At 37.8% G+C, this 11,827-nt stretch overlaps 1 long non-coding RNA gene across 2 annotated transcripts; it reads left to right on the top strand.

Moving 5' to 3' along the window:
• The first annotated feature begins 2,996 nt into the window (after window positions 1–2,996).
• Window positions 2,997–5,881, top strand: LOC18444078 (uncharacterized). 2 transcript variants are annotated; one of them, XR_016060029.1, is made up of 4 exons: window positions 2,997–3,440; window positions 3,995–4,153; window positions 4,970–5,054; window positions 5,164–5,881. It is a non-coding gene; the product is annotated as an uncharacterized LOC18444078 (long non-coding RNA). The 2 variants fall into 2 exon arrangements; XR_016060030.1 differs by having other exon boundaries at window positions 3,011–3,440; window positions 4,984–5,054.
• Window positions 5,882–11,827: the final 5,946 nt, after the last annotated feature.

Here is an 11,827-nt window from a genome sequence, read left to right as displayed (position 1 = left end):
TGCCTGCTTGTCTGGGGAGGGATTTCAATCTCATAAGGAGGCCTAATGAGACATCTTCTAACATCCCATATGACTCATATGAGATTTTTAAATAACTTCACAATGATATGATGGATTTGCCTGTGAATGAGAGTCACTTCACATGGTTTAATAATGGTTTGCTTTACTTGGTAGTGAGTAAGTTGGATAGATTCTTGGTGTCTGTACAATGGGAAAGAAAATTTCCTTTGGTAAATGTAATTCACTTTTAAAGTTGTCCTCTAACAATCACCCTTTCTGGTTAAACATGTCCAATGTGTTTCTAGGGTCGAGACCTTTAGGATGGATATTGTATGGCTCAATGAGACCGATGTGAGGAAATCTCATTAAACAGATTTTGGAGAATATTATGGTGATTGACATGTGTGGATGTAAAATGCACATAAAATTACTTAATGTGAAATATAAGCTGATTGAATGGTAGAAAATACTAGATTTTATCTGAAAAATAAAATTGAGGAACCATTCAAAGTATTACTCAAATTGAGCAGCAAATTCAAATTAATGGCGTTCTTACAGAAGAGTTATTGGTGGAGAAGAACGAGCTTAATAATTATTTGCATAAATAATAATACCGGTTTCTTTCATGTGATTGCGAATGGTAAGAGAAGATAGAATGATATTTCAAATATCCACTTTGATGATGTTAACAAAGATGATGTGGTTGGGTGGGAAAATAAGATAGTCCAGCATTATCAATAATATTTTTCTTGTGAAAATTCCTTTGGTGTTTGCAAAAGGAGGGTACCTTTTTAGACTTTGAATGAACATGATGTAAGAGAGCTTGAGAGACCCATTTCAATGGATGAATTGAAAGTAGCAGTTTTCAATCTGTCTAGAGACAAGTCTCCAGGGCCTAATGACTTCCTTCTCATATTTTTTCATAACTTTTGGGGACTATTAAAGAATGATTTATGGGATATGATGGAGGAATTTATGGATAATGGCCACGTTAGTAAAACTATAAAATCAACATTCATTGTCTTAATACCAAAGAAGGATGTCATTGCAGGTCTTAATGATCTTAAACTCATTACTTTGTTGAATAGCCTTAACAAGATCATTGCCAAAGTGTTAGCTGAGCGGCTGAAGAAGTGCTTGCCTTTGCTTATATCTAGGCCACAATTAGCTTTTATTTGAAATAGTCTCATTACAGATAGTGTTCTAATAGCTCTGGAATGTATCAACTCTAGAATATTATCTTAGGAGTCTGGATTTGCTATTAAAACTAGATATGGAAAAGGTATAATGACAAGGTGGAGTGGGGCATTCTTAATGAGATTAAAATGCGTTTTGAGTCGAAGTGGATAAATTTGACCCCTAAATTTTGTTCCAGATTCACCCAATCATCTTAGACACCCTTGAGCCTTATGAACCTCGAAAACTGACCTAAACACTGATTCGATACCCAAAAATATGAAATCGATATTCTGAAGTCCTAACCTTGTATACCCCTCAAACGTAACTCAAGTTCGACAAAACTTTGTTTCAAAAGTATAGAGGAGGTCACAAGCTTTCCAACGATCTAAGAATCACATGAATCTGATTTACCGTTAGAAAGTTATGGTCTGAATGAAACTGTTCAGAAAAACAATAGTTTGGTCCATGTACGAGTCACCGCAACTCACATAGATTTTCAGGCAAATTTTACCCCGAAAAATTCCAAATTTTTTTGAAACCTTTCTAGGGTGACCTAAGCCAGTTCTTGGACAAGTTTTGACATGTAAATCCTTAGAAATTTGGGGAATATTCCTCATAAAAATCCTTTGAACCCCAATCTATACAAACCCCTATGATCCCCCTTAGAAACTCACTAAAAACTTCGTCCAAAAGTTTTTAGAAAAATAGGAAAAATCCTAAATCCCCCCGAAGATTAGGGAAAACACTTAGAAATACCTTGAAAACTAAGAAATTTTTTGGAAAAGTCCAGAAAATTAGGAAATTCATACAAAAATCCTTAGGATACTCTTAGAAAATTAGAGAAAACTTCTAGAAAATCAAGAAAAATCTTTAGAAAACCTTAGAGACCCTAAGCCTAAATCCTCTCAAAATTTCTCTGAAATAAAAAAATCCTAAGAACAAGCTCTCCTAGATCTAAAACCTTTAAAGTTATGTTCCAAAAAAGTAAGAGAAGCTATCAAAAGGTGTGAATCAACTCGTAGTCCTAATATGGTTCCCAACTTTAGATTTATCATGTATGTGATCTTCCTTTTTGCTTTGTTTATTATTTATTTATTTATTATTTTATTCTTCTGATTATTTTTTTTATTTCTTTGTTTTAATTAAAAAATTTAAACTTTTTAAAATCTGTTAGGTGGAATCTATAGCTCGTGTCGATAGTAGATCTAGAAACGGACCAGGTTTGCAAGACCCCTGATAGCTCTAGGTCTATAATTTGAGACGCCAACTTCTCTATCGTAAGATGGGTGACATTTGTTCACCTTTGTCAGTAATACTCAAAATGCCTTCAATATTTTTCATGTGCTTTTTATTTTATGTAAAACCCTAATTTTAGATGCATTATTACCATTCATTTTATGAAAACTTGATGTTGTCCATTGATTTCAAAATCACTGTGGGGAGTCATATTTTCATATTCCGTATTCTTTCTTAGTGAATTGTCACTTTTACTTGGAAACGCTTATTTTACGCACTGTATCACATGGTATTTTAGTGCATCACAATGTGTCATAAGCCATATCAATACACGCTCATAAAAACTTTTTGGCCCTCAAATTTGGTTGGTTGAAATTCTATAATATAAATAATATTATAGAAAATTAATTTTCTCATACACACATGTGGCTAAAACTTTAATTTAGTACAATACACTTATCCACATATGTGATTTATCCAAACAAGGGCCTCACGCCCCACTGGGACTGTCTACATCTTATCTACTGGGACCGAATTCTCCCTCACCTCTTCTTGGGTTTTCTATATTTCCACTCGTCTTTCACAACTTTCTTTTTAGTAGTTGCTTAGGTTCCATAGCTTTAGGAGCTAAAAAAGAAAATCAAATATCTTAACGGCTACAACTTTCTTTCTAGTAGCTGATTCGCTTTAGGAGCAATTTGGTTGCTGTAGAACCACATAACTTGCCCCAAAGCTATTGCATTGATAGGAAGGGCTTGACTTTCCTCGTCTTTTGGTTCATCTCCTTCCCAATTCTCATTTGTCCAATCTTACAAACCCTACTTTTTCGTCGCTGGTTATGCGTCGACACCTACTGATTTGTCTCCATGATGTTATCGATTCTCTTCCGGTCGCTGACAGAGCAAGCTGTGTCACCCCAACCCTGGCTTGTGAGGTTTGGGATGGTGCTTCGTGGGAGTGACGGTGAGAAGCCTAGGTTGGTATGAGGTCGGAGAGGATGAGGCCTTTTGAAGTTTCTTTATGAGGTCAGTAGTTGGTGGAGTAAGGTCTTTGTAGTTCAAAGTTATGTTGTGTTTTAGGAGTCTAGGTTGGTTTTTGTTGAAATTAAGGAGTTGTTCTCTATCTTTTTTTATATATATGTATATTTATATACTTATTAGCGGTTAAAAAAAAAGGGGCGTAATTATAGAAAATATACCTTTTTTTTGGATTATTGAAAAAAAAACTCAAACTTTTGAAAACCTCGTCCAAACACCTTTTCTTCACTGTTTTCATTTTTTTTACCAAAGTAAATTATACGGTAGTCTTAGATCCATGAAGACACGATAGACACACTACTGTAATAATCATAGGTGGTTCAATGTTTTTAGGCATGGCACTTAAATAGCTGTGATGGTCTTTAAGGGTTCTTATGCCCATTGATGAAGGAAACAATAACGATATTTATATAACTGTGACTATATTTGTATACAAAGGCACTTGAAATACGGTGAGACCATCATGGAAATCTCACTTGTAATAAAATCCCTTATTCCATTTGAAATAGTCGTTCTTCCTCTCCGACGCTTTTTCTCACTAGGGCTCCCTCTACCCTAACCGTTCTTCCTCTCTGGTGCTATCTCTCACTGGAGCTCCCTTTACCCTAACTATTCTTACTATATGACGCTCTCTCGCATTGGGGATCCCTCTCCCTCTTCTGCCTCATTGGACATTCTCTGATCAGACATTCTTTATTGAGGTAAGAACTTATTCCCCAAATTGTTTTTAGCATCAGTTGAGCATGATCGTTGATATAAGTTACCAATTCTTTTTAGCATCTTTGTAGCATTATTGTAGTATTTGTGATAATGTAAGGAGCTCTGTTGTTATTATTATTATTATTATTATTACCGATTTGATTATGATTCGTTTTCACATTGTATAGATGAAAGTCTAGAAGAAGTCTTTGTAGCATCATTTTGTTTTCTTCTTAAAAACATTGAATCTCAAGCACCTAAATTATTTGCTATTATTTGATTCCCAAATTTTATTTTGAAAAACTTTTTGTTTGGTTCTTTCTCAGAGAATTTTCATATCTTAAATTATTATTATTGATTGGTTCCTTTTGAGACTGTTGTTTGCTATTATTTGATGTGTTATTTAAGAAGTTTTATTTTCAAATGGATTAAAAGATTATATTAGTCAAAGATAAGAATATTTGTTTTGATAATATATGTAGCTTTGTTTTTTTTTTTATTATTACTATTTTGTTTTTGGTTCATAAATGATAGATCAAATTGAATCCAGTGCACCTTATTGAAGAATGTGTTTCACGATTTTTGTATTTTTGGTTTCTTGAAAGATTTTATCATGAGATTTTGGTTTCTTATTTCTGATTTTGCATTTTTGGTTCCCATACTGTAGAATTTTCGAGTAGTATCATGAAAGCATTAGGTTCTCACATTTTCAGTAATTTGTTACCAGTGGAAACAGATGATCGATTTTTTAGGGATATTTTTTTGTCATTAATTGTAGTAGGGCTCAATTGAATGTTTCATAATTGATTTTTAACAAGGACCATGGCCCAAGGTGTATGCTGGCTTGGAGGTCATCGTATTCCCACATCTCTCACAAGACAAAATAACTGCATATCACAGAAGGTCAGGGAAGGACATCTATGTACACATGTTCAAAATCATATTTTTTTGTCTATCATATTGGTTATCAATTTCTTTTTTTTAGCGTTTAAAATCACAAATTCCATTTCAGGAACGAGTTAAGGTCCTCAAGATTGATGAGAAGCCCAGTTCACTAAGATTATGGCCTCTAACTAATAATGTTCAAATAGACTTGATCACGAGATCAGGGTTGTATCCTCTAACCCTAGTTGCTATGACTCAAAAGGACCTTTGCACAGTGGATGTTATTGTCAAGAGGTGGCGCGCAAAGACGAACACCTGGTACTTTAATGTAGACGTAGAAGAGATGATTCTTACTCTTGAAGGTGCATGCATAATTCTCCTATAAGGGTGATAGGTACCCTTATAACTTTTAGGAGAGTGGACAACTATGGTGGCTATATCGTCCAGATGCTAGGAGAACTCCTTGAAGGTACCAACTATTCCATTATTCGGCTTACATGGTTGAGGAAGAAGTTTAGTCTGCCACACAACTGTAGCCGGCACACCCTTATACAACATTCCCGTGCCTACCTCTTGTATCTAGTTAACTGCACCATTTTTGCAGATTCAATATACCGTATTGTATCTACATTAAATTTGCAACTTTTTGAGGATGTCGATGCTGTTGGTCGGTATGCATGGGGTGCAGCCGCCCTAATTTATTTGTTTTGATCATTGTTAAAAGATTATTCATCTTGATCACTAACTCCCAAGTGGATCAGCCACTCTTTTGTTGATAATACTATTATTTAAAGGTTTTGATAGATATTTAAAGGTTTTAATAGATATTTAAAGGTTTTGATAAATATTTGATTGTAATACTTTTTTTATATGATATTTGAATGATATGTATGCACTTCAGTGTCCGGCATACGAGCACTTCAAACTATTGTACCCAAAGCCCAAATACATCTACACAGTGTTTCCTAGATCCCTTAAGTGGGCTCCTACTAGAGAATAGGATAACTCTCACAACTTTCGTCTCGTGTGTCACCAGGAGACCGTTAATACACAGATAAATGATGTTATAGAAAACATTTTCACTAACCTTGTTATTTAAATTTCAATAGCTTTTTGCTGCAGGTTATTTACTTTAGATTTTTCTTGTTTTTTTTTTTTGTGATAGGTTATATGGACCCCATATAATGATTTTCCTGATTTAGGAGCGGAAACTCCAGAGGACAAAGCGTATGCCATTCAGGTTCGGGATATTGCCTTGTGATGCACGATCCTCATATACGGACACATTTTGTGAGAGGCACATGCTAGATCGTGTGTTCCTCTAGCAGTGTGGACTCCACCAAGGGATACCGACATATCCCTTGTAGTGGGAGAGGAGAGAGTGTGATGGGACGAGTCCTGACAACTTACTTGGCAGACGAGCTTCGAGCTCAGATAGAAATATGGTAGAGTAGGCTAGATTATCTATGTGAGGTAGAAGAGGACATGTTTAATAGGAAGTCGACACATGAATACATCGATTAGTACACACCATGGACTAGGCTCCTAATCCATTACCATGTAGACCCCGTCCCTTAAGATTCAGACCTCAAAGTTATCATGATGAAGGTAAAATGATAAGACTAATTTTAGAACTCTCACTTGTCTATTATCATATTGAGCTATTTGTAGGCGTCTTTTAAAACTCTCACTGGTCTATTTTCATAAGACAATTCAAACGAGGGACATCGGCTATGCAACACAACTTGTACGTGATGGTTACATCTCAAAGAATTGGGCCTAATTAGGGAAGCATTACGCACATTGAGATTATACTACCCAAAAATAGGTCCTCAATAAGTTGAAGAAATGGTTGAGGATGAGGTGGGACCAATTGAGCCGCATGTAGGGGAGGAGAGGAGTACGGATGAGTCCTCTGAGCAAATGTAGGTGAATGACAAATATGGGGAGATGCAAAAAACGATTCTAGTAAGGGAGAGTTCTTGACTAGAGGAGAGCTCATGTTATACACATCCTATCCCACACCGGCTCAACCAGAGGAGTCTAGATGATAGTTATGCCATTGCATATACATGAAGAGAGCACCTCAAATACTATAAATTGTCCCTTAAAAAAACGTCCCATACACATCAATGGTTTGCAACCATATATAAAACCTTGCAAACATGGACGATTGGCCATAAACATGCGCTCATACCTATCTTTATCATCTGTCTGAAAAATCATTATAGTTCTAGAGTTAATGATGTGGCTCTTATGCAAGTACTTGACGAGATCCTCATATGCCTTCACATGGGAGCCATCATTTATCTCTTATACGGCCTCTTTTCCTCGTCATGCTTGCTGGTATGATAGCGTGATGTCATGTTCATGTTGTGCATCACTAATAACATCTCTGGGTATCAGATTGGGCTGATCGTGGAAATAGTCTTTGATCTTCCTTGCCACCCAATGGCTTCTAGCAAGCAGTTGATGAACCCTGCCTATTGCACTAATACATGAGTCCATGTTTATAAACTTCTTCTCCCTGAAGAAGTTTGTTGTATTAACCCTCCAATAGTGCACTCACCATGAACACCTATCTGCAACACACCTTACCCATACACATCTGTCCTCACTTTTTATCAACCTCAAAATGAAGTTTTGTGCATATGGCATAGTCAATAAGGTGATTACGATATGCTTGTACATCATCAAAATCCAGGCCCTATCAAAGTACAACTTCGTAACGGTCAATCCTGATGGAGCCTTCTATCGGATCGATGTCATCGATATGGCGTTCGATTTCTAAATCATACTCATATTCTACACCTATGTCAACACCTTCACTCTGAACAACTTGCTCTGGTATAGGATAGTGGGTTCCACTGTAAAAAAGATATATTGAAAGAACAAGTGATTATTATTAAAATATTGTCAAATAATAAATAAATAAATTTCATAGCAAACTTCTGACATGGCCTGTCACGACCCCTCCCCATGACCCTGCCGGATTGCGATAGGGCGCGGGGTCACAACCGGAGGTTGCAAACATCACTCTGGTGGGAGGGCTCAACGCATAAAAATACGGAATCAAGAGCAAACCACGAAAGAAAACTAGAATATATCGATTCATCAACAAGTATCAATCCAAAAGCTACGACCATTTCACTCATTATCAAAATGTCTTTATAATTTTTTCAAGGCACTACTGGCCCAAATACACAAAATGAAGTATACATCATATAGTTGAAACCACCAAAACAAATTGTGAAGGTCTTCGGAAAACGGCTTCTCAAACTTCTTAGCTCAGGGCTTCAAGCCCTCGAATTGCCCCCCACCTTTAGCGCAGTTGCCACCACCCTTCACTCTACAGTTATGGGATTAAGATGGAATGAGCTAAAAGCCCAGTAAGCAGATCTAAACCATTGCATTCCAACTAGCATGATAGTGATAACAAATATGCAACACACATATACATACATATACCCATGTATCAAATAAGGTTCTTCAACATACTTCTCAACACTCTAACAGAAAGGTAGTTCAATATACATAATGCATAAGTCACAATAACTTTTCTTAAAGTAGAGTATTATAGACAGCAAATCACAACTACAGTTAGAAGCTCATGCAAAAAGCATAAATAAGTCAAGCAAATAGATCTATCTACAAGCCACAACGGTCAAGCTAAACCAATCCTGAACTTGGGACTTCTACCCTCACTCAGGAGGGTAGACCATGACAAGTGGAAGACCTACATCGTAAGGCCCTCACACACACACACATCCCCAGCACGCTTTGGAGTTTTCGATAGGCAGAAGCCTTATAAGACACTACCCTCTCCTTGCGCCCTTTTGCCAAGAGGGCATTACACTACCATTAGGTGATCCAATGTGTAGTGCCATCATAGATCTGGGGGGCGCGACCCACCCAACTACTCACATCCTGAGTCCCGTCCAATCATGGGGAGTCAGGAAAAATCGCAGCTACCTGCACCATCATTCACACAGTAGCATATAACATAAGCATCATGATACCATCATTCACACAGTAGGTATCCATTCACATATAACATAAGCATCATGATACCATCATTCACACAGTAGGTATCCATTTACATATAATATAAGCATTATGATACAACCATTCACACAGTAGGTATCTATTCACATATAGTATAAGCATCATTAAAATCAGGCAATTCATATCACAATAGAGCATTCATCATGATCATGCTTCCATGTCATAGCAACACATAACTTCATTATCATGCATGCGTATGTGTGCTCACAATTGGGGTCCTAACTTTTGGACCATTAGAGTTTGAAGTTGATTCCAAAATCAATTTCGTAGCAAACACCTATCCCTCACTTGGGAGTGGTTTAAAGACATTAGGATTCTGTTTGACCTCTTAAAGGTTCAAGGAAATGAGGGTTAACTAACTGCCACCTGCCGTGTACAGTGGACAGCAACGTACCCTGCTTCAAATCATTATAACATTCAAACCGTAAGGCAACTTGTAACGGGTACAAAATAAAAGTTTAATCCAAGACGTATATATTTCTATAAATTTAAATTTGAAAGCATTTGGATTCCATTTGGTGATTCAAAAATTCATGGCAAACAAGGTGATAGTTCTGATTTTCATCAATACTGCCCACAGTGACATACCTTCATAAAGCAAGGTATAACTTTCAATCTAGGAAGCTTTTCAAGATAGTTTCCACATGCAAACTTTATCCAATTCAAAGGTCTTTCAAATGGATGTAGTTTGGCCGAAAATGAACTTCGTTTGGCTAGCTAAAATCAGTGACCACAGTGGTATAAATGAAAATCCAAGAAAACAGTCAACAATGATATACCTTCCCATTTTGAAACATATCTTCATTTTTGTAAATAATTTCAGAAATGGGTAAAAACAAACATTTTACTAGACTTGTATATGTTTCCAATGGGGGTAGTTTGAGGTCAATCGAACTACATTTGACTGTTATAGAGCCTCTTATAAGAACATGCAAACTTCTGGAATTTCACAGTGGCATACAACATGTCTCAAGCATACATTCCATGATCTTCATTTCATGGTGAGGCACATGATAACAACCATTTATCTCACAATGTTAACACACACATAATCATACATAGCATGCATTTCTTACGTAATCTTAGAATCATGCATTCATTCTTGACATTCACCATTATCAGAGGACAAGAACCCCAATTTCTAAATAAAAAGGCGTAAAGATTTTCTTACATCACATACACTTTCATTCTCATTTTACATGCATAAATTCCATGCATACCTGCGACTATCATACAGCAGTGATGGATCCAAATAATGATATCTTCTTCACTCCTCTATTCACAGCTCTCACCCACCCAACAGTGGCTGCCCACCAACAGTCACTTCTTCCCACCTTGTATCTTAAAGAAAGAGAAATGAAGTAAGAATGAGTGGCACGGGTGAGGAAGGAGGCTTAAGTACTCTTGGGTTGAGGTGGCTGGCCAAGTGTCACCAAAAGACTGTAAAATCTGGACATGTGGCATTCAATTAGCATGCATATCACAAGTGGCATACACAACTCATGCATGCCAAAGACACAGCCGGTGCTGCACACAAATCCACCTGGTGCTGGCTCTTCTGACCGGTGCTGGCCTCTTCACACAAATCCACCCGGTGCTGGCTCTTCCAACTGGCGCTGGCCTCTTCTCGAACTCACCTAGCGCCGACACTTCCAACCGGCGCTGGCCTTTTCACACAAATCCACCTGGCGCTGGTCTCTTCTTATACTCACTCGGCGCTGGCCTCTTCTCCAACTCACCCGGTGCTGGCCTCTTCTCCAACTCACCCGGCGCTGACACTTCCAATCGACGCTGACTTCTTGACACAAATCCACCAGGCACTGACCTCTTCTCCAACTCACTTGGCGCTGGCACTTCCTCAGCCTCCCTATCCCGCCATGCCTACTAACTGGCAGGGAAAAGTTTGGGTCGTCACACCATCCCCCCCTAAAATGATTTTGTCCTCAAAATCGTTAGTAGAATAAATGAGGGTACAAGGCCCGAATTTCATCTTCTCGCGCCCACGTGGATTATTCTCTCGAGTGATACTGCCATAAAACCCGGACTAGAGGAATCTCTTTGTGATGTAATATATGGATTCTTTTATCCAGTATCTCAACTGGCTGTTCTATATAAGTTAAATCCTCTTTGATCGGGATCAGCTCATACTTTAGGACGTGGGATGGATCGGGCTGATACTTTCTCAATAATGACACATGAAACACATTATGAACACTAGCCAACTCGGGCGGTAGGGCCAATCGATATGCCACGACTCCAATCCTTTCTAAAATCTCAAAGGGTCCAATAAACTGTGGACTTAGTTTCCCCTTCTTGCCAAATCTCATGATGCCCTTAGTTGGTGATACCTTCAGAAAAACCCGATCACCTACCACAAATTCAAGTTCCCTTCTCCGATTGTCGGCATAACTCTTCTGCCGACTTTGAACCGTTCTAAGTCTTTCCCAAATCAAAGTGATCTTTTCTGAGGCCATTTGAACAATTTCTGGTCCCAATATTCTTCTTTCACTGACCTCATCCCAACGTATGGGCGATCTACACTTTCTCCCATTCAATGCCTCAAAAGGCACCATCTAGATGCTGGCCTGGAAACTGTTGCTATAAGCAAACTCTATCAGAGGCAATTGATCATCCCAATTTCCCCTGAAATCTGAAACACAAGCCCTCAACATATCTTTCAGGGTCTGTATGGTCCTTTCGGATTGTCCATCTGGGGATGGAAAGTT

This window comes from Amborella trichopoda, chromosome 7 (genome assembly GCF_054954075.1).
Source record: "Amborella trichopoda isolate Santa Cruz 75 chromosome 7, AtrichopodaSantaCruz75HAP2 v2.0, whole genome shotgun sequence".
Taxonomy (NCBI): domain Eukaryota; kingdom Viridiplantae; phylum Streptophyta; class Magnoliopsida; order Amborellales; family Amborellaceae; genus Amborella; species Amborella trichopoda.
The sequence above is the reverse complement of the archived record's forward strand: the minus strand, read 5'-3'. Positions and strand labels throughout refer to the sequence as shown.